A 24500-nucleotide genomic window follows, 5' to 3' on the forward strand; every position below is an offset into this window, starting at 1 on the left:
ACCCATTTTACAGTTGAGGACACTGAGCCACACAGTGGTTGAGTAATTTGTCCCAGGTCACACATACTGTAGTGAACAGCAGAGCCAGGCCTCACATTCAAGAGTCTTTGATGTAAAAACCTAGCACTGAACCACTACCTTCTACTGCCTGTCAAACCCTGCCTGGTGAATTTAGCCAAGGCTAATAGTGTGACTGTCCCTGGCACAAGGCATATATCTGGGTATCTCAGTATTTTCAAATATCCCCTCCCTCTTCATCACTACCCAACTGTAACTTACCTAAAAATGTAGCTCCTTTCTATCTGTGCTCTGCACTCACTATCAATGCTTCTTACAAGGTGGACATATCTTCACCTTGAAGATTCCAGATTCAGATGGCTACCCCTGTTCTGCTTCTAACCCCTAAGTCATGAGCTGATAGAACGAACTGAGTCTGCTCATTCCTCAGGGACCCCGGAGGAGGCGGTGTCATATGGAAGAGCACAGCATAGGTAGGAAACTCAGCTCTCCTACTTGTTAGCCATATAACATGGGTAGGTGACTCGACCTCCCTCTACCTCAGTTTCTGCATCTGTGACATGGGGAAAACAGCAGCATCTACTTCATAGGGGTATTACTAGGATCAAATGAGTTAATATTTGTTTGGTGCCTGGTGTGTGATCAGAGCCATACAAGACTTAGTCCCTGTTGTTACTCTCAAAGTAGAGGCTGAGACAATAATCTTAAACAATTTGGCTCAATCTAGATTGTCAGTTTGGATAACTGAGACAAGAATGCATTTGCTCATCATATTGGGAGCGCTGGGTGGCCTATAGAATTCCTACTGTTCTGAAGTTATCTGGACATGTCCCAAATATAAATCCTTGTCCACAAAATTGCGCGATTCATGTATTTGTAAGAAATATCACTCATTCAACAAAAACGTTTTGTGTTCTTGCTCTAGACCAGGCAGGTACTAGAGACACAAAGCTGAACAAGACTAGGGCTTGGCCCCCATTCCTGGATAGTATAGGATCTAGATCTCCACCTAACACATTAGCACATAGCCTAATACTACATGGAAAGTACATAAAGATTTCAAGGAAAGCATGGAAAAGGTGGAGGAGCTTAAATATTTTTGTACCGCTGGGTCAAGGCAGTCATTGAAGGCTCCCCAAAGCAAACATCATTTGAGCCAGGGCTTGAAGCATGGGTTGGAGTTTGTCTGTTGGAGGATGGGGGTTGAATATGGGCATCTAAGCAGAAAGAACATCTTGAAGACATGCACGAAGCTACACAAATTTAGGCTGTGTTTGGGGAATATTGGAGTGCAGGACGCAGGGGTGGAAAAGAGTAGACAGGCAGGCTATGAAGGGAAACAAGGGGAACACTTGTTCCTAAAGGCAGAAGGTAATGTTTCATTGCTTCGGTTGTAAGCAAGAGAAATGGACATTGGGTGCTTAAGCAAAAAAGAAATTTTATAGGAATGATTTGGGACATCAACAGGAGAGAAAGGAAGGCTGTCTTCTTCAGGCACGACCCACTGTTTTTTCTATCTTTGCTTCATTCTATGCCTGATTCAAAGTTCCAGGAGAGAGATTCTGATTGGCTGATCTCTGGTCACATGCTCACTTCACAGCTGTACTAGGAGTGAAAGGAAAGATCTTGTGGGCGAGACTCTAGGGACCCCTTCAGCTTCTAAAGTAGGCAATGAGCACACTAAAGGGCATCAAGACTACACCTGATTCAGGAAAGATAATTCCCCAAAAGGAAAGTACTAATAGGAAGGGCAATTATTTGATGGACAGACCCAAAATTACAGATACCCTTTATAATATACTCATCATTGTCGTCGTCGTCGTCGTCGTCATCATCATCATCATCATCATCATCATAGCTTATTTTTAACCATATTGTCATATATTATACTGAGTACATATTTTTCATATGCATTTTATTTAATCCTCATAACAAGTGTAGTAGGTGTACTCCCACTTTATAGGGTTAAGGTAGGCATAGCCCATTTTTACAAATGAAAAAAGCTACAGCTCAGAGAGGTTAGGTCACTTGCCCAAGGTCACACAGCTAAGTGAGCTAGTTAAAACGTAAACTCAGATGCCTCTGATGGCAAAGATGTAAACAACTGCACGTTGTACCTCCAAGGTTTCTGGTAAAGTGGAAGCATCTGCAGGTTGGCATCAGCTCCCCACTGCCTCACCCCAGCCTTTCCTTCTGCCCTACCACCCCTGAATAGGCATGGCCAACTTGGGGGACCCAAAGATCCAGCTCATGGAAAGGAGCACAGACAAGCTCCTTTCTTAGTTGCCCTGTTTGTAGGCTGTACAAACCAGCTGGCAAGCATCCTTCACACTTGGGCCAAAACCTAGTCTCTCAAGCCCCCTTTTTTTTTTTTAAGATTTTATTTATTTATTTGACAGAGAGAGAGACAGCCAGCGAGAGAGGGAACACAAGCAGGGGGAGTGGGAGAGGAAGAAGCAGGCTCATAGCGGAGGAGCCTCATGTGGGGCTCGATCCCATAACGCCGGGATCACGCCCTGAGCTGAAGGCAGACGCTTAACGGCTGCGCCACCCAGGCACCCCTCTCAAGCCCTTTGTGGGTGTCATATGGAAACCCCAAATCAATTCATTCCAAAGCAATTTATAGTGTCACTTCCTTTTGAGCCCGAAGAATGGAGAGTTATACATCCACTGGGCTCTGAAGCATGTTGTTTTAATTCATGACTAAGCAGAAGCTTCTGCAATCCCTGTAGCAGATCTGCCCTCATTTTTAAAAATTCCACAAGAATCAACCTTACTTCAGAAAGTAGTTGGGTTAACTTGTTCATCTCATGGTAATATCTCCCAAAGTATTGGGCCTGCCATTTTCAAATCTATGAACCACACATTTAGTGTAAGTAGAGAAAACTATACATTCAAGTCATCCAGTCACTCAGTCAGCCAGTGAGGCATGGATGTAGTCCCTATGATTTGGCGGGCCCAGTGCTAAATGCCTTTAAGTGTTATTTAACTCACCTAGACAATGCAAGGTAGGTACAGGATCCTCATTTTACAGACACAGAAATAGAATCTCAGAGAGGTTAAGCATCTAGTTAAGGTCACCCAGCAAGTAAGAGGCTCTTTCCATGATTCTGTGCAGTGTTCTGCGTCATGAGCATGCAGCAAATGTTTGCTGACCTGGATCTAGTTATGGATTTTGATTAACAGTGATGGGTCTGTACCAGTCTTCACAGATACCTGCCATGTACCATTCAGAAAGGACCCATGTTGCCTCCTCTCAGAAAAGGATGGATGCCTGAGAGGCAAAGGAAGCCTTTCAGCAAAATGGAGACTCTTGAACTGATCTCTTAGCCCCAGAGCAGTCCTCTCCAATTTACTTTTCATACTGGCCACCAGTAATGTGTTTAAAATACAAAACGGATTGTGCTAATTCAGTGTTTAACACCCTCCAATGGCTCCAAATTACCTTCAATAGAAAATCCACATTCACATGAAATGCAAGATCCTTCATGATCTGGCCCTTTCCTGCCTCTTCTGTCTCATCTGCCAAAACGTCTCCCATCTCTCTTCACTCTAGGCATACAACTCTCTCAATATCCTTGAAGGCACCAACACACCTCTGTTCACTTTTTCTTCTCTTTAGAACCCCCCTCCCTGCCATATCTGCTCAGTGAACTCCTTTTCAAAACTCAGCTCAACCATCCTCTCTTCTGGCAAGTGGCTACAGGATGATTGTGTCTATCCTCTGTGCACCTCTGATGATTTCCATAGCATACCAGGGGGACTATCACTCTGGGCTATAGTAGTATCAGGTGACAGGATGTTTTGGTGCTGCACTGGACATAAATCCCTATCAAAAAAGAAGAAACAAAAAGGAAATAGTAAATCTATCTCACATAAAAGCCGTTTGGAGGTATAGTGTGCTTCAAATCGTTCAATGTGGTTTTCCACTTCAGTTCTCTGTAATTTTCTCAGATCTGCCCTCCCAGAAGTCTTAGCTTTGTCTTCGGGCTAACTTCCCCAAAGGTAGCAAGACAGTCGCTAACACCAGTTGGGGCAACACACCTAGAGGGGAAAAGACAACTTTCCCCCTAGTTGATCCTCCCTTTGGTATAATGAGGCCAATTTAGGTCACATGTCCATCCCCAGACCAACTGCCATTACCAAGGGAATGAGAAATAATAATTGGCTGAAGAAGGTACCCGAATCTATCACAAACAAGGCTGTGTCTAGGATTCCCACCATTGGTTTAGCCCAGTATAGATCAGCTTCCCCTAAATCATATGGCTTATGTAGAGGGTGGGCACCTGAATAGAAATGGATTTCTGCCAAGAGGGAAGAAGACAGGAATGGATACTATCTAAGCCACTGCTGTGGCTGCTTGGCTGTGTACACACATCTGTTCTAAGACTATGAGCCGTCTGAGGACAAACACCATGATTTGTTTATCTCGGTGTGCTACTGTTTAGCACAATATCTGAAAAGTCTTTGAAAACAATGAGATGAGTTATAATTGTTAAAATGTTGCTGGAACTGAAGTTTATTCAAGACAAATTAAGGTTCAGGTTTGCATGAGGTAAAGGGGAAAGGCATTATTTCTACCTGCTGGATCTCTGTTTGGTATATAAATTAGACCTTTTTAAAAGACATGTTTCTGGGGCGCCTGGGTGGCACAGCAGTTAAGCGTCTGCCTTCGGCTCAGGGCGTGATCCTGGTGTTGTGCAATCGAGCCGCACATCAGGCTCTTCCTCTATGAGCCTGCTTCTTCCTCTCCCACTCCCCCTGCTTGTGTTCCCTCTCTCACTGGCTATCTCTATCTCTGTGAAATAAATAAATAAAATCTTTAAAAAAAAAAAAAAGACATGTTTCTGTCTGCCAGGCTTAAGAAACAGTGATCTAAGAGTCAGACATTTCCTATTAAAGTTTTAAAAACATAGCTTTAAGTCATACATTATATTGAATGCTTTCATATCTCATCTGATTCAGTAGGTTTTAAACCTCACCGAGGTCACATTTCGAAACAGTAGTCACTTTTTACAACATCTCTAAACATTAAATACAAATAAAAATTATTAGGAAGAATAGAAATGTCCATAGAGACAACTAACATGACACTTGAATATTATTATTATTAAGGACAATATTATTTGGCATCTGAAGGTTACAATGGCTGGCTCATCTCTAAGCTTCATTTTTTGCTTTATTGAATTGAAGAAGGAAGGGCAGATTCTATGAATGTTCATCTGCTAAAGAAAACAGCCCTATTTAGAATATAGGCTCTTAACCTGCACCAACCTCAGGGAGGCTATGAATCCCTAAAATATATGCAAAGTTTTGTACATGTGAACATTTTTCTCAAGAGAGGGATCATAGCTTTTGTTATTCTCAAAAGGGTTCTTGATCCATAAAAAGGTTAAAAACTACAGGTATTAGAGGGAAATTCCCTCAAGACCTTGGTTGTCCGAATAACTGGGGTTTCACATAAAGAAGAAAAGCTATTCCCAGGGTCAGACTATTAACTTCCAGGAAATAGGTCATTCTTGGATTTCTCTTAGGTTGTTCTAACTTGAAGACTTATAGAGTTAGTACATACCTGAAATGAATGGGGTTCTGTAAGGAGAAATCTGTGAAGCAGTTCTGCATCTCCCACCTCTGCCCATGACCACCCCAACACTTTCTTCAACCCTCTCCTTCAGCCAGAAGAGCTGACTCTCGAAACACATTATTGCCAGCTTCCACGTTTACTAGGCACACGTTGGAATTTGCCCAGCCAGTCTAGGGATTTTCTCTCAGCTAGCATTTATAAACAGAAATAAAGCCAGTAGTTTATTATCCATCTCTGAAACCTTACAATTTTGATGTGTCATCCCCTGAGCCATAATGGGTAAAATCGTAAAAGGAAAGTAAAATCAGGAGGGAGAATGGATGTGTGCCTGCGTGCTCCTGGGTGTGTGCTCAGGGATGGCTCTGGAAAGGTGCTATCTGGTTTTTGCCATGAAGCATCCTTGTCAAAGAAGCAGGATTTGTATTGTTAGTTATCTGCTTTTTCTTTGTTTCCCTTGTTTCAGTGTTCAGTTGCATTTTACTGTTCAGAACTTGAAGGATGCATTCAAACTTATGGAGCATGACATTTTAACTATCTCATCTCACAATGATTCATCTCAGTTTACTTTCTTCAAAACTGTAGTCCTGAGAAAGCGGACCATCTCTGGGTTCTCCAGTGGATGGAAGACCATAAACGGCATTAAATGAACTCAATGTCAGCTAACTTGTGAGCAAGTCTCACTCATTAGATCCTTATTGTTCTCCTAAGGAGATGCTTTACTTTAGGATGGGAACGTGGGGAACATCAGCAATGGCCTCTGCAGTATATTGCTGAATGTTCAATATGAATCAGTGGAGGTTACGGAACATGATGAATCAAATAATCCCAAAGGAAGATGGGGATGTGCTGAGCCCATCAGGGTCCAGCAGATCCTCACACTTCATATTTGAGGCTTCTGTTCCCCAAACCCTTGCTTTGCCCCAGACAATGCACTACCTGCAAAATACATCAATCCCAGGACCAAACATATGGCTGCCAGACTATATTTTACTGTCTTCAATTGACTTTCATTTTAGAGTTCAACCTCAACTGAACTTTGGTGGTAAAAAATCAACTCTGTCTTCATTCATTCTATGAGCCTCTGCTTCTGAGAGAATGAATCGATAATGAGGTCATGAACAAATATTATTAATGCCTTTTATTATTTATATGGATGTTAATGTGTCCAATCGACATACAGGTTTCTACCTCTTTAGTCTAACACGCATGACCCTTAGCATCCCATTCTCTTCCTCTCTCTTTCTTTCCATTCAGTCACAGTTACAGTGAAAGAATAATACATCACAAGCCATGACCCCTTGGCCTTTATGAATTATCTGTTTAGAAAGATGTGAAGCCACCTTTTATATCCACCATAATAGATACTTAGACATAGTGGATCAATAGTGAACAAGTTTGCTGGTGTAGTTAATGGGTACCAAAGGGACACTCTGACAGTGACCTCTGACATTGTATCTGACAAGAAATCTTTAGAGCAAAAAATAAGGAAGACGGGCAGTTTTAAAAGTTATGAATGTAGATCCATAGCAAATCATGATAATTTTCTCGAGCTGTAAATGATTCAGATTCGCAGGTAGTCACTTGTTTCTGCAAACCCCTTAATTTGGACCCCTGAAATAGAAATGGCAGTCCACTGCTACACTATTTTGGAAACAGCCATGGTGCTGGGCCTGACAGAAAACCATTTGTTATCCAAGGAGAAGCCACTGAGATTGTTTTCCCGTCAAAGAGGACTTTTCTCTTTATGAAATAGGCTGTCATTTATAATTTTAAGCAGGCACAGATTTGTTAAGCAGCCACATGGTAATGGGTTTCTATAAGAAGATCCACAGACCCATAGTTCTGGAAAGAAATTGAGCTTACGAGATATTTAAAAACCTAATGGGAATGGAATATTTTGGGTTTCTTGAAAAGATAGTTTCTGCTCTGCACATTGCCAAGGGATTTTAACAATAAATCCATTGTTGTGTGTCTGAGAGTCTGTTTGAGGCAATTATATTTTCATACATTCTATGGAGTTGATCTCAGGGAAATCACCAGGGTGCCAAGCCACCTTTTCATGTCACTGCCCTGCGGGGGACTCCCAGGGATGAACATTAATGGTGGCAAGCAGGTTTAAAAAGAGGGAAACAGAGCTAATTTGTGAGTGGTCTTGAAGAGAGCAGGCTGCAGCATTCTGCCCAGCAGAGAAATTAATATACGTGGCATCCAATCCAAAAGGGAGAGGGAAGGAATGTGTGTGCAATGTCCTCTGCGCCCCACTCCACATGTACACACCGTATTATGATGTCACACTCCAGTAGCATTGCTCTGAAGTCTCAATGGTCTCCCTGCTGCTAAGCACCATTGAAAACACATTTGTCCTGACTGTTCTTTTCTTTTTACCCCCCTCTCATCTGTGTAAGATGAATCACTCCTGGATCCAGACTGACTCCGAGGGCAGAGCCAGGTCCTGACGAGGTAGCCAGCCTCCTATGGCTTAAACATTTTAATTAATTTCAACACTAATGCACAAATGAGAGTTAATCACCCTGCCACAGTGCTTTCTAATTTACTAAGTTTATTCATTAAAACTTTCCTTACTGAACTTTGATTGAATGTCATGCTTTTTTGGAGGCCTTTCAAACTGCCTTAAGGGTTTTAAAGTGATATCTTGGGCAGCTGCTGAAAGCCTTCAGTGTTGGCTTAAAGAAAAGAATGGGGAAAATCTGATCAGCAAGAAATCTTCTCTGTGCTGAACAAGGAGCCTTTTAGGCAGCAGGAGGCCTGTAAAAGCAGGTTTGTTTTTTAAGCAGTATATAAAAAAGAAAGGGAAACATAAGTATCTAATAAAAGAAATAAAATCAGTCACCTCAATACTTGGCAAAACTTGGAAATACATTTCACAGTAAGATGCAACCATCCTTTAAAAACCAATAGAATGGTAGCAGTACTTTGTATTCATGTGGGGAGAGATATTCAAAATGGATTTGCCAACCTAATTATTTTGGAATCAATATAATACAAGTCTTAGGTACACAGTTTTACCTCTTAATTGCTAGTACCTACATTTTTACTGAGACATTGTTTCAATGAAGACTTTCATTTAAAGTTAACTCAAGAAAAATGTGATCTTTACCTCTCTGATTAACAATATTTAATATTAGGGGACAAATACCCTATACTGTCAGTTATATGAAGGCAGCTCTCACACTGACATGCAAAATTCATGCAATTGTTTTTTCAGTAACTGACAATGTTAGCGTCTTTAGGAATGTGCTTCTCTTTATCTCCCTACTCCATGTCAGAAAAATACTTCAGAAGTTTAATAAACATTCTAATAATTTGGGAGGAAAAATTCAAGTCAGAGTTACTAATGAAAGCACCACTTCTAATATGCCATGAATCAAAATACAAGTTTTCATATTCATTCCTATGTTCTATAAATACTGCTCAGTGTTATGCAACAAGACATGACAAACTCATTTTTAAAAGGTATTTTTAACTTCAGGGAATTAGAAAAGTTACCCAAATTCATCCTACCTTGGAAAATGAAGCTTGATTGGGAAGAGCTCCCCCTCTCACTTGCAGGAGGTAGGTCTTGTCACTACAAGGTGGTTCATGATGACTTTCCAGATTCTCGAATGATCTCTTTAGTAGAATCTTCTCTTTGATATTTAATCCCTGTGTCCACCAAAACATTACCAAGAGAGGAATATGTCAGTACAAGATAGAGAGTATGATAGCAAAGTATCTAAGCGCTGAGGTCAGGCAAGCTGACTTGGAATCTTGCTTTTGCTATTATTTAGCTGTGTGGCCTTGGACAAGTCATGTAAGTTATTATTACATTATTGTAGTAGCTATCTCATAGAACTTTTGTGAAAAGTGGTAACTAATGCATATGAAGCATTTGCCAATATATAGTGAGTGGCATTCAGAGGTGCCAAACATTGTTTATTCCTCACTCTAATTTTAAGAATCACTATTTTAATTCTCTCTCATTTACACATAAAAAAACTGAGTCGCAGGGGCACCTGGGTGGCTCAATCAGTTAAGTGTCTGCTTTCAGCTCAGGTCACGATCCCGGGGTCCCGGGATTGAGCCTTACATCGGGCTCCCTGCTCAGTGGGGTTCTGCTTCTTCCTCTCCTTCTGAATAAATAAAAACTTTAAAAAAGCACCAAAAAAAACCAAAAAACTGAGTCACAGAGAGGCAACTTTCTCCAAGTCATACAAAAGTTGCAAAGCTAGAGTTTTCACAGTGGCAGCCTGGCTCTTAAGTCTGTGCACTTAACTCCTTTACTATGCTTAAATGATAGAACATATGCAAGGGATATAGGATCATGCCCGGCCCAGGGAAGTGAGTAATAAGAGTTTGCAATTGTTGGCTTTTATTATAATAGGTGTTTAATAAACACTTGTTGGCTAATTGAATAAATGAACTCTGTGAGCAGTTCTTGAAAGCCTAGAGTACAAATACTTCTGCTAGGGAACTACTGACAGTGAGCATCACAAGGAACACTTTTCAATCTCCACTCATTTCAGTGGCATGGAAACATCTAGGTGCAAGGGATTGCAGTGGCTGTTTTACTCCTATTTTGAGAGAAAACATGAAAATAAAAACAATAAGTAAGCTCTTTTATTATGCAAACAAAGACTATAAAGTTGGGAAATCCAGAAGAGCGGTGATCCTAGTCAGTGGGTCCTAAACTTAGATATACATTAGAATTATCTGTGGAGCTTTAAAAAATACAGATAATTGGACCTTACCCCAGATCTACTGAATCAGAATATATGGCGATAAAATTTAGACAGATGAATCTTTTAAAAATATCTTACTAAAATATAACATACCAAAAGGCATACAAATCATAAATACACAGCTTGATGGCTTTTTGCAAAGTGAACACACTCCTGTGTTACACACTGAGAATCCCAGAAATTCCCTTGTGCCCCTCTAATTGCTACCCTTCCTGATTTCTAATACAAAGATTAATTTTTCTTGATAAAACCAAAATGGAATTAAGCAGTATGTGGGGTTTTTTGCATCTGAATTATTCTGTTCTATGTTGTTTTATGAGATTTATGAGATTCATCCATGAGGTTGTGTGTAGAGTTCATTCCTTTTCAGTGTTGTATACTATTCCACTGTAGGATTATACCACAATTTATTCATTCAGCTCTTGCTGGGCATTTGGGTGGCTCCTTGTAGAGCTATTACAAATAGTGCTGCCGTGAAAATCTTGTACATCTTTTGGTGAATTTTGCATTTCTGATGGGTATTTACCTAGGAGTGGAATTGATGAGTTTAGGGTATACCTAACTCAATTTTAGTAGATTGGCATGTGTGTTTTTAAAAAGCACCACAAGTAATTCTGATGAGCAGCTGGGTCTAGGAAACACTGAGCTCAGCTGTGAGTCCTAACCCAACTAGTGTTGATGGTATTAGAGTGTAAAAGACATTTTAAAAGACTAACATAATGTAATAAAAAAACATTAAAAAAATAATAATAAATAAAAAAAAGAAATACTTGCGGATGTAAAAAAAAAAAAAAAGCCTAATAAGAATAGGGCATTTGGTATTTCTTGAAAACTGGCCTCTATCTTCCAGCTTACAAAGGAACTGGTTACATGAGAGTTGGTCCGGGTTAGGGTTGAGGGTTGTGGCACCAAAACAGCAAGAAGAGTAAGCTGGCCCATATCTCAGGTAAAAATTTTCAATACCAAGTGTCTTCTCAATATCTTATAAAATACGGCAACTCAGAGGGTCTTCTATAAGCATTCAGGTAAAAGGGAGCGCCATTTATTCTCTAGCCTGGCCTATGCTAATTATGTCTCTGAAATCATTAAGTCCTTTGCACAGGCTCCACCATCTGCCCAAAATCGTTCCCATAGCCTCCCTCTCCTTCCCCATCCCCTCCCCCCATGACCCTCCTCTTCCTGTCAGTCCTGTTGCTGCACTTGACTGAGAGCTCCTTGAAGGCAGGGCCTTGACTTAACCATCTCTGTATAACTAGGCATTGCTGTACATTTTCAATCAATGCTCAATCAGTTTTCATCAGTACTTTAAGAAAACTATCCTCAACAGTATAAAATGAGCAGCTTCTTCATAACATTTCACGGCATTAAAAAGCATGAATCATGTACACTTTTTGAAGTGGTCCTTTGTTGGAGTCTTTCAGATGAACATAATGCACATGTGAGCTCAGGCCCACTGACCATAACCAGGACATATGGAAGAGACAAAGGAAGACAGGACAAACCTTACAGGAACTAGTTAACTGACTAACCAATCAATTAACTATTAACATGATATATAAACCAAGGAGACTCTTCTTGAAGCTTGCAAGGAACCAGGATTTAGCTCTAGGACTGATGTGATAGGGAAGCTAATTGGGCTTGTTGTTCATTATTAACTTGTCTAGCCATGGTTTGCACAGAGATGGGAAAAGGAGCAGAGAGATACTTTTCCTTGGGAGATAATGCCATTCCTAAATGGTTTAGAACAAGAAGTCTCTGAGCCCAGTTACAGCATACAACTGTGCAGGGTGTGCATTGCACAATATCAGGATACAAAAAAAGAATCATTGAAGTTGTAAACCTCTTTAATTTCATCCACAAAACCTAATTCAGGGTTATTAGATTAAAAGAGTTACCACTTACGAAACAGAGAGCATAGTGCCTGACAATGATTCATGAAACAGATTTTTGTTAAGAATCTGATTTTAGTGGATACTCAGGGAATTTATAGTCGAGGAGAGTATGCAGACATTAAACTAATAAAGAAATATATACTTACAAATTGTGATTTATATTCTGAGGAGAAAAAACAAAAACAGAAACAACGATAGAAGTAGAATAAATTAAATACAACTGAGGGTGAAGGGGTAGTGTGGATAGGGAAGGCCTCTCTAGGAAGTGATGCCTAGGCCGAGCACAGGGATAAGTCTGAGTTCCCTTGGCAAAGAGTGGAGGAAGCTGGCTTTCCTGGACGAGGGTGGAGCACATGCAGGAGTGTGGTTGGAGCACAAGCAGCAAGGGGGCACTGGTATGAGCTGAGGTTGGAAATTTTTAATGCATGCTATTTCCTGCTCCTTTTCCTTATTTCTTGGGTTCTGTAACTTGGCATTTACTCTAGTCCCCTGGGTACCAACTGGTAAGTGATGTTATCTAGTGATTGGTATAAAATGTTATGACTCAGCTATTTTAGGAGGGTCTGTAGGCATAGGCACGATCCTTATGGAAATAGCTGATAAAAGCAACACTGAGCTTTGAGACCCCATGTTCCTCCCTTTCTCCTTCTCCTGCCTCTTTTTCTCTTTTAGTGCCTCCTTCAGCCAGTCCTCAATGGCACCAGTCTGGGCCCCAAGCCTTCCACTGTAGCACCCGATGTAGAGCTTTCCTGGAAGTGTCCATGCTTCAGACCTTCCCCATGCTTCTTTCCTTTTATTCTTCATTAAGCCTGGTCTATTCCACATCCAGTTCCTGCTGGGCCTGGCAAAATGACTGACCAGCTCATCTGACCATTTAAGTTTATAATGGCTTAATAGGTTGACCCTTACATGTGATATGTACTACTTACATTTTAGTAGTTGCTTTTAGTATCCTGACAAAGACAAATACTCATATGGAGATTTCAAGCATAGTGAAAGAACAAATGGGGTAGATTTTTGGATGGCCATTAATCCTCAAATCTCATCATAATGGTCATTTGGGGAGTGGGGATGCAGGAGGCAATAAGACACTTCCAACCTAGAGGCTAGATCCAGGCCTTGACATAACTTAATTCAACATTCAGAATAATACTTTTCTCTGCAATGGGCTTCTATGGCATCCCCAGTCACCCCAGTTTTTGAGGGGCTAGGTGGGAAAAGAGCAGCTAGAGAGGACACTGTGAATCCATTGACCACCTTTCAGATGGTGACCGAGAGGGTTTCCTGTGGGGGCTCCTCTTGCAGCCTATCATTCTCCCCTTTCCGTAAGGGCTCTTCTGGCATTGACCCGTGTACCAAATTGGAATCTGACTTAATTTTGTTGTTGTTGTTAGTATATTATAAAAGGAGAGCTGGCTTTCTTTGCAAATAGGCAATAAGAAAAATGTCTGCAAAACTACATGACTTTACTCATCTGTAAGGTGGGAGATAAATAGTATTTTACCTTATAGAATTGTAAAAACTAAAAAACTAATATAGGTCAATAGTGTTGAGCACACAGAGGTACCAAGAAAAGGATTTTGTTGGGGCGCCTGGGTGGCACAGCGGTTAAGCGTCTGCCTTCGGCTCAGGGCGTGATCCCGGCGATCTGGGATCGAGCCCCACATCAGGCTCTTCTGCTATGAGCCTGCTTCTTCCTCTCACACTCCCCCTGCTTGTGTTCCCTCTCTCGTTGGCTGTCTCTATCTCTGTCGAATAAATAAATAAAATATTAAAAAAAAAAAAAAAGAAAAGGATTTTGTTATACTTCTTTGTCCAAAGTCCTTGGGGCCAAATGTGTTTCAGAATTCAGACTGATTTTTAGAAAGGGAATACAGTGCATATACCACATATTGTATAATACTTCCAGTGAAGTTTGAGGAAACACACTAATATTTCTGTAATCCAACGTATTAATATTTCTTTAATCAAGTGTATGCACATTCATACTAAACGGAATAAAGACTATAAATAGTTTCACATCTGGTTATGCTGTCACCGCAATGGACTGAATGTTTGTATCCCACCTCCCAACTCCCCCAAATTTGTATGTTGAAATCCTAACTACCAGTGTGATAGTCTAAGGAAGAGGGGTCTTTGAGAGGAAATTAGGTCGTGATGGTGAAGCCTAACAAACGAGACCCCAGAAGGCTCTCTTGCTATCTTTCCACCATGCAAGGACACAAGGTGAAATCGGCAGTCTGTAATTCAGAAGAGGACTCAGAACCAGACTATGCTGGCCCCTGATCTTGGATTTCCAGCCTTCAGAACTGTGAGAAATAAATTTGTGCTGTTTATAAGCTGCCCAGTCCATGTTACTTTTTTGGAGCAGGCTGAAATAAGAAAGTCACCAAATGATTTTGCATCAAACTTATGAAACATAACACCTTTGTTATCAGAACGTAATGGGTTGCAAATAGGAGATTTCTATTATTTTTTTGCCTATAACTCAACTTATAAGACTATTTTCCTCCCCCCCAGCCAGTCAAAGACCACTTTCCTTATTTATTTTGATTATAGTTTGAAATGTAGAAACAGAAAATTCTTAATATGTTGTGAACTGAGGGCATATGAACTGGCATGTAGACATATGAGAGAACGAACTGTTCTGTTATTCTAGGATGAGATCTAGAATCTCAGAGAATCAGATTTTAACTCAATAGAAGAAGAAATTTGATGATAACTCAATGGACTGGGTTGTAAGTGGCTGAGCTTCCTGCCATTGGAAGTACCCACGTAGAGATGGCAATGTATGCATCATGGATACTGTAAGTAAATTCCTGCAATGAGCTGGGGGTTAGGATACAGGCTGTCCAAAGTTCCTTCCAAGTCTAAGCCCTTTAACTGTATGTTTTTGTTAATGGATTTAGTCATAATCAAGGGAGATTTCATCTATATTATGCCAGGGCTTAAGAAGAATCAGGAAATTGGTATTTCCATCTGATCACTGAGCTATAAGCATCCTAGCAGATCTGAGGCAGTCTATTGCGGAAGTGCACTTTGTGGGAGGTTAACAGAGTTCTGTGATCAAATAAGCTTGGTTAGACAATTTAACATTTCTAAAGGACTTATCATTATTCTCAAAATGCTAATATATACCATAAGTCTTCAAGAGGAAAAGGTAAAATGCAAGATTTCTCAACGTTTTTTATCCATAGATTCTAATTTAGAATGCATCTGACAAAGCTTGTCTTCCAGAAAACACTCTTTGAGAAAAGCAAGTTTAAGAATGTCATGGCTTGGTAAAATAAACTGAGATGTATAGTGTCACTGTTTGCCAGGAGTGGTGCAAGGTGTGGAGGAAACAATGATGACTAAAGCCTATTCCCGGGGCGCCTGGGTGGCACAGCGGTTAAGCGTCTGCCTTCGGCTCAGGGCGTGATCCCAGCGTTGTGGGATCGAGCCCCACATCGAGCCCCACATCGAGCCCCACATCGGGCTCTTCCGCTGTGAGCCTGCTTCTTCCTCTCCCACTCCCCCTGCTTGTGTTCCCTCTCTCGCTGGCTGTCTCTATCTCTGTCAAATTAAAAAAAAAAAAAAAGCCTATTCCCTACCCTAAAACTCAAGAAGCCAGATTTTGGCATCTTGGTCAATTAAGTGATTGTTAAGCATCTTATATTTTCACCTTCAATTTTCTGAATTCTTTCCCCTTTCTATCTTTAAGTATCACAGGAAATTATTTGCTGAAGAAGAACCCAAGGGGTAGAAGCAGGAGAGCAGAGGTCTCAGCAATTGCAGCCTCTGAATTTGGAGGCTTCTTCTGAGCCCATGAACCCACCTGCCATTTGCTCACCCCAATCTCTGCTATACAACTTCATTATTTGTTGTCTCTGGGCACTAATGAGCCACTTGGAGATCTCTCTTAGATCATTAATGGTGGATGGAAGACTTCAGGGCTCCAGTGAAGCCAAAGGTGCTGAGTACTCAAGCCATTTATTATCAGCATGATGAACACCGACAATGGGCTTATATGGTCAGATTATACACTTAATTTAATTAATAAAAAAATTAAGATCATCACCATTAACCTGCATTTGCTCAGAATGCCACAGGGGTGATTAGTTAGAACGGCACTGAAGGTTTTATAGTCCACTCTAGTAAGAATTACTTTGGTACCAATTAGGATTTTCCATAATATCACCCCGTGTAATACCCCTATTACATTACACATTTTCTACAAGTGATTGAGTTCAATACAAAGCAGACACGATGTCACAGGACTCTCCCTCAGAGCATGCATGGGAACTCCCACAAATGTTAACACATTCAATAAGTGGAGAGGAGACCCTGATTTTTTATATTACGCAAACCCATTTCAAGGGTAATGATTCTCTGTCACAGTTTCTCAGAGCGCTGGGAAATTAGACTCACACATGGCTACAGAGGCTTGGGCAGATAAAGGCTCTTCCTTGCAAATCTTAGGTTAGTGTTCCTTGCTCTAGATGGGAATTTTTATTTTTTCAAGTCTATTTGACTTTTGAATAGCTTACTTTTAGAACCAAAGAAGAACAAAGCACTCAGACAACTTTTTTTATAATTAAACAAATCAGTACATGAGTAATTCCTGTGCACTGAAGAAAAATCAAATGGGAAAACACTTATGAGAAAAAAGAGATCACAGAAAAGGAAACCATTAACAAAGTGAAAAGCAACCTACTGAATGGGAGAAAATATTTGCAAATCATATATGTGATAAGAGGTTAATACTCAAAATTTATAAAGAAATTATACAACTCAAGAGCAAAAAATCAAACAATCTGATTAAAAATGGGCAGAAGAGCAGAATAGGCATTTTTCCAAAGCAGACATACAGATGGCCAACTGGTACATAAAAAGATGCTCATCATTAGGGAAATGTAAATCCAAACCTCAATGAGATATCACCTCACACCTGTTAGAATGGCTATTATTAAAAGGACAAGAAAAATGTGTTGGTAAGGATGTGGAGAAAAGGAACCCTGGTACACTGCTGGTGGGATTGTAAACTGGTGCAGGCACTATGGAAAACACTCTGGATCTTCTCCAAAAAATTAAACATAGAGCTACCATATGATCCAGCAACTCCACTTTTGGGTATTTATCTGAAGATAACGAAAACTAACTCGAAAAGATATATATACCACCATGTTCATTGCCCCATTATATACAATAGACAAGATATGGAAACAACCTAAATGTTCATTGACAGATGAATAGATAAATGTGGTCTGTCTATAATGGAATATATTCATCCATAAAAAAGAGTGAAATCTTGCCATTTGCAACAAATTGGATAGACCTTGAGGGCATTATGCTAAGTGAAATAACTCAGGCAGAGAAAGACAAATACTGTATGATCTCACTTATATGTGGAATCGGAACAAACAAACAAACAAACAAACCCAAGCTCGGAGGCAGGGGTTTGGGGCGGTGGAATGGCTGAAGGTGGTGAAAATGCAAACTCCCAGTTATAAAATAAATAAGTCACAGGGATTTAATGTACAGCATGGTGACTATAGTTAATAATACTGTACTGCATATCTGAAAGTTGCTGAGAGAGTAAACCTTAAAAGTTCTCACCGTAAGAAAAAAAAATCTTGTAACTACGTATGGTGACAAATGTTAACTAAATTTATTGTGGTGATGATTTTGCAGTATATACAAATATCAAATCATTTATGTTGCACACCTGAAATGAACATAGTGTTGTATGTTATTTATAGCTCAATTAAAAATCTTTTTAAAGAATATAAAAATCACACATGATCCCATCGCCGAGAAATCCACTTATTACTCAGTTATATCCAGATTTTTTTCTATGCAAATGAAATTTTATAATTTTAAAATATAAATGGGACCATACAGGCTGATTCATTCAACAACACCAACATTTTGTCAGGTCAATAATTATTTTAAAAAAATATTTTTAAAGTTTCATTATACGTTTTTATCTGTATTCACTCAATTGCTTATTGTAGATTTCAATTTCTTAACATTATAAACTTCAGCTGTGGTGAACACATTATTGGAAAAATCTTTGGGCACATTTTAAATTGTTTCCATAGAATACTTAGAAGTGGAGTTCCCGGGTCAAAAATTATGTAAATTTTAAGGCTGCTGATATCCTTTGCCAAATCGCCCTCCAAAAAGGTTTTACCAATATTTATTCCCATCAACATCCTCACCAAAAACAGGCTTTTAAAATTCTCATTCTTTTTTCTCTTCACTGAGTAGATAAATGAAAATGGCATTGTGTCAGAGAAATCTTCATAATCTGGGTCAAAATCATGGGTGTGATCTGAGTAGGTAGAAAGTGGGGAGGGCTGGGGATGTAAAATATCAAATATTACTCAAATATCATGAGACTCTAATTATTCAATAAACATTTATTGAGCACTCAGTCTCTGCCCAAAGGAGTTTCAGTGTGTGTGTGTGTGTGTGTGTTGGCGTATGTATGTGTGGGAGGTCTGCCATGACAACAGACAACAACATAATACAGTGTGGAAGCATGTAATGGAGAAGTGTGCAGGATGTTATGGGAGTGTTTGCAGTCAAGGAAGGCTTCCTGGAGGAGGCAGCCTTGAAATGAGACCTGAAGGAGGAGAAAGAATTGGCCAGTGGTTGGTAGGAAAGGCTTGAGAATGAGTCCAGCATGGTTTAGGAAAGGACTGGATGAACTCTCCCTTTCTTTTTTTTATTTATTTTATTTATTTTTATTTATTTATTTTTATTTTATTTTTTAAATGATTTCTATTTTGTTATTTTAGTCACCATATGGTACATCCCCAGTTTTTGATGTAATGTTCCATGATTCATTATTTGCGTATAACACCCAGTGCACCATGCAATATGTGCCCTCCTTACTACCCATCACCATCCTATTCCAATCCCCCATCCCCCCCCCCCCCGAAGCCCTCAGTTTGTTTCCCAGATTCCAGAGTCTCTCATGGTTCATTCCCCCTTCTGTTTACCGCCCCTTCATTCTTCCCTTTCTTCTCCTACCGATCTTCCTATTTTTTATGTTCCATAAATGAGTGAAACCATATGATAATTGTCTTTCTCTGCTTGACTTATTTCACTTGGCATAATCTCCTCCAGTCCCATCCATGTTGCTGCAAATGTTGTGTAATCGTTCTTCTTCCTTCATTCTATAAATTTGTGTTGATGGCCTGCTGTATGTCAGGAACGGTGCTAGCAGGCAGGGACATGGTGATGAACAGAGATGAGATCCCTGCCCTCACAGAGTTTTGGTTCTAATGTGGGTGTTGGGTCAAGCCACTGCCTCTAGAGCCCATTGGACTTTAAGCTCTGAGAAAAGGAGGCTTGCTTGTCCTGGTCAACCTTGATATCCCCAGCACTGAGAACAGAGCCTTTATGAAATCTGTGAAGCTGTCAGAGATAAGGAAAAAACCAAGGCTAACCCAGATAAAGGGAAAGAAAAAAATGAGTAAGAGGTGAGTTGCCAGGAATAGAGGGAAGGTAGAGAAGAGAGAAGCAGAAGGAAGAGGAGGGGAGAATCACAAAAGGGAGAAAAAAGAGGAAAGACAAGGATGGAGCCTACTGGAGAGCAGCTCTGGGGTGCCTAACCTCACAGTGCTGGTACCCATCAAGGCCAGGCTGCTTGCCATCTTGCATTCCCCATCCCATGCCAGTGAGAGCAGAGAGGGAGGAGAGAGGGCCATCCCCAGAAGGCAGAGCAGACCATTTCCCTTGCTCAAATATTTATGTGAGCCAAAAGCAGCTGCAGCCAGGTGGCTGAGCTGACATCCAGGCACTTCTATTTCTGAGGACTTTCTCATCAGGCTCATGTCATCTTTGGTTCTGTGGCCTAACCAAATTGGACTTTTCATTTCTTAAAAGTATACCTGATCCTCCCCCAAATGTTTTTCCTCTCACTGCTTTTCAAAAATAAATAATAAAAACCTACATCTTTCATCCCAACACATTTCCTGGATTTGGCACATCAGGCTGTGAGGGTCATATCTACTTAAGTCTCTTCTGTAGCCTTAGATCAGACAACTTGTGTCTGACTTGACCTGGCCTGACAACTTAGAAAGGATGAGACAAGAAAGTCAAGCAGGAATGAGGAAAAAGAAAAAGTCATTCTGCATTTTCTTTCTTTCTTTCTTACTTTCTTCTTTTCTTTCTTTCTTTCTTTCTTTCTTTCTTTCTTTCTTTCTTTCTTTCTTACTTTCTTTTTTTTCTTTCTTTCTTTCTTTCTTTTTGGTCAGTACAACTTTACAAATACTTTCACATTTTGTTCCATTTTTTTCCTCCCTCCTAAAGCTGGCTGTCCATAAAAAATTTAGGATGAATGTTCATTCCCTAAATGTCTTGGGTAATTGGATGGAATTTCCAGCAAGTGTCAAGTATTGAGGATAAAAAAATATCTCCTGACTTCAGCAGTATAATCCAAAAACTCTCATTAGTTACTCCACTTTATTTAAATATATATTTTTTTCTTCAATGTTTTAGGTGATGAAGAAGATTAAAAATGATCCCATAACAGTCAGTATAGTATTTTACATTCACTGACCTTTTGTGTAATTTGATATGTTCCTTTAGGAAGTCAGCTATGGCTGTGTTAGGTGAAAGCCTGATTTATAAACATTGTTCAGGGGTATGTGGAGAGGGGGTGAGGGAAGTATGTATTTTGTTCCCATCCCCAGTTTTTAATCTTTTGAATCTGCTCATACCTTTTAGCAGTTCATTAATGTATTTTTATTCTTCCTTCTAAAATTATTGCCATATTTTCTCTATTAATGCTCAGCTCTTCAGAAGAACTAGGCAGAGCTGAGGTGGCGGTTTCAGGGCTGGGTTAAATGGAGGGGGAGACAAGGGTGTGGTTGGGAAAACAGAGCATCAAATCTGAAGGGAAATTCTCAACCAGGAACGACCATTTCTGGAGTGGCTAGAACATGGTACGTGGGTTGGAGAGATAGATCAGACCCCAAAATTGCCATAGTGGATCAGACTCACAGTGAGTAGTGCATGTTATACACCCCCAAATCTAATGAATTATTCCTTTAATCAACAAATTATTCATCAGTGAGAAATACCTGGTTGTCCTCTCTGAACTACCTTCTTCAAATATTTGTTTCTCCCAAATAACCTTAAATACCAAATTCACTGCCACCTTGTTAAGAGCTTGTTATGGAGCTTACAGAGCACTTCAGGCCCACGAACTCATCTGTCCTCACAGCAGCTAGGACAGGTGTGTTCTAAGGTTTGTAAACAGTGAAATGGGACTTGATAGCTTGTGACTTGCACACTCAGATCAAAGGTGCACTCTATCACATCTAGACTCATCAAAGAAAGTACAGAAGCAAACAGGCTGTTGTTTTTTTTTTAAGTCTAAAATTTATCAGAGAGAAGTCTGATTACCTTCCAAACAGTGACAGCTAGCTTGACAACAGATTTCTCTATGGCAACACAACAAAAGAATAACTTCAAGGTGCTGGAAGGAGGAAAAAAAAAGATGATCTAGAATCTTATACCCAGCTAAACCATCATTCAAAAATGAGCATGAAATAAAGACATTTTATGAATAAAATTCTAAGAAGTTCACCTTCCACATACCCACTGAAAAGTGAATCAGTTGCAAGAGGAAGGTGAAACAATGGTAAACAGGCTAAATGGAAATTTAAATTAATTTACTTTGCAGAAGTCTAAAATATTATTTGAAAGTGAAATAAAATCTATGTAATAATAAATAAAATGGGGGAAATTTTAATGGCCTGTTAAAGTTACTAAATCCTTGTCATGTGAAGAACAACGCCAAATAATTTTGAATTCTGTTTGGAAAAAAAAAAAAAACCTTTGCATGGAGATTAACATAGGAAGTTTCAGTTGTATCAACTTTTATCTACTTTTAAAAAACTCAAAAAAATATGTCTAACCATTCAGATTTGTTCAGTCTATGTGGTGGCTACATGGATATTACCTGTAGTTTTGTGTATATTTTGCATCATTTTAAAAAAATGAAAGTCTCCTTTTTTAGTTGTCAGTCTACAATAAAAACATTTAAAACAGACGTAGTGAAGAGAAGGGCCATATGCACCCCAATGTTCATAGCAGCATTGTCCACAATTGCCAAATCGTGGAAGGATCTGAGATGCCCTTCAACAGATGACAGGATTAAGAAGTTGTGGTCCATATGTACAATGGAATATTACTCAGCTATCAGAAAGAACGAATTCTCAACATTTGCTGCAACATGGACGGCACTGGAGGAGATAATGCTAAGTGAAATAAGTCAAGCAGAGAAAGGCAATTATCATATGATTTCTCTCATCTATGGAACATAAGAACTAGGAAGATCGGTAGGGGAAGAAAGGGATAAAGAAAGGGGGGGTAATCAGAAGGGGGAATGAAGCATGAGAGACTATGGACTATGAGAAGCAAACTGAGGGCTTCAGAGGGGAGGGGGTGGGGAATGGGATAGACTGGTGATGGGCAGTAAGGAGGGCACGTATTGCATGGAGCACTGGGTGTTATACGCAACTAATGAATCATCGAACTTTACATCAGAAACCAGGGATGTACTGTATGGTGACTAACATAATATAATAAAAAAACATTAAAATAAAAAAAAACATTTAAAGTATATCCTCTTTCAGGAAGGAATCTGACTCTAGAATTTTAATTTATGGAGATAGCATAGTAAGTACCCAAAAGTTTAAATGTAAGCATGTTTCCTGTCCTGCCCCAAGTTTATGATACCAAAAATTAGAAATAAGCTCCTCGAAGGCTTTGTCTACTTTACACCTATGTCCTCTGAAGAGCTAGCACTGAAGTTAATATTAAGCCTTCAATAAACACATGTTGAAAGAAAAAGTGAATAAATGTGTTAAATGTCAAGAGGCAGGCAAGTATGTAACATGTTAGAAAAATTTCCACCAAGAAATGTTTAAAATTTATATTCTGATCCAGCTATGATTTACATTTTGATATAAGTATAAATATTTTGATTCATATTTCTGTCCAACTATGCCAGGAGAAAGCAACTTTCCTGAACTTCCCTTCCCTGTTAATTCTTCTTTCTTCTAAATAGGTCTCAATCAAATTCAAGGGAGAGGTTGATCAGACTGTCATTGGAAACTTAGTATTTTTAGTCTTCCTCATACCAGTGCTTCTTCCTCCATCTCAACTGAGTTCTCACCCCCAGTTGCCTTCTGTGTATCCTGCACCAACCTGTACTTCTATCCTTTGTCATCCAACACTGCTTCTCCCCCTGTAGTTCCTACTTTGATGACTCATAATACAAATAAGAATTAATAATCTTTCTGAACATTCACAATGGGCCAGATATTACATGTATTATCCCATTTAATTCTCAAACTATCATGTGAGGTAGGTTATCCCCATTTTACAGATGCAGAGATTGACAGGATTAAGGAACTTGCTCAAAGTTAGATAAAGAGCAGGTGAATCTGTCCCCAGAACTACAGCTCCTGACCAATACCACAGCCTGTATCTGCTAAAAGAAGATGAGGGGAAGTAGGAGGAAGAAGTGGAGGAGGAGGAGAAGGGGAAACAGAGAAGAACATGTGCACTCAAACATGACATGTCCAGCTCAGTGTGGCTGGGAACTGCTTTCTCTCATCTCACTCAGGCAGTTGCAGAGATGAGGCCAGGTGACCTGTGGGTCCAGAGCACAGGAGGGTGGCCATGGTTTAGGATGGTGGGGCCTGAGTGTCCCACCCTGGGTTTTTAGCACAAGCTGCTAGACTAATGGATGAACAGTGCATGGTTAACTTGTAAAATGGGGGTATCCTGCCCATTAGGATGCATGGTGAGCCTCTGAATGAAATCACTATCCAATCCAAGGTGTGAGCCAGGGTCAGGTGAGCAGGGAAGGATAAAGGACATGATTATGGAGAGGATAGCCCATCCAAAGCAATGCCTCAGAAGACTCTGAAGAAGAGAGATCAGAATCATGTTCCCTCCATCCCTCTTCAGGGACAGATGTCATGATGAGACAATGGTGAGATAAAGATGCTAGGTGCCTTGGAGATGGGAAAGAGGTTTTCTCCTTATCCAATTTTAAATACTGACTTTGAAGCACCTGGGTGGCTCAGTCGGTTAAGCATCCAACTGTTGATTTCAGCTCAGGTTATGATCTCGGGTCATGAGATCGAGCCCCGAGTCAGTGCAGAGTCTGCTTAAGATTCTTTCTCTCTTGCTCTGCCTCTCCTCCCGCAAAAAAAAATAATGAATACTGACTTTCAGCTCAACCCTGTGAGGCAG

This window comes from Ursus americanus, chromosome 12 (genome assembly GCF_024610735.1).
Source record: "Ursus americanus isolate L20-20 chromosome 12, mUrsAme1.1.p, whole genome shotgun sequence".
Taxonomy (NCBI): Eukaryota; Metazoa; Chordata; class Mammalia; order Carnivora; family Ursidae; genus Ursus; species Ursus americanus.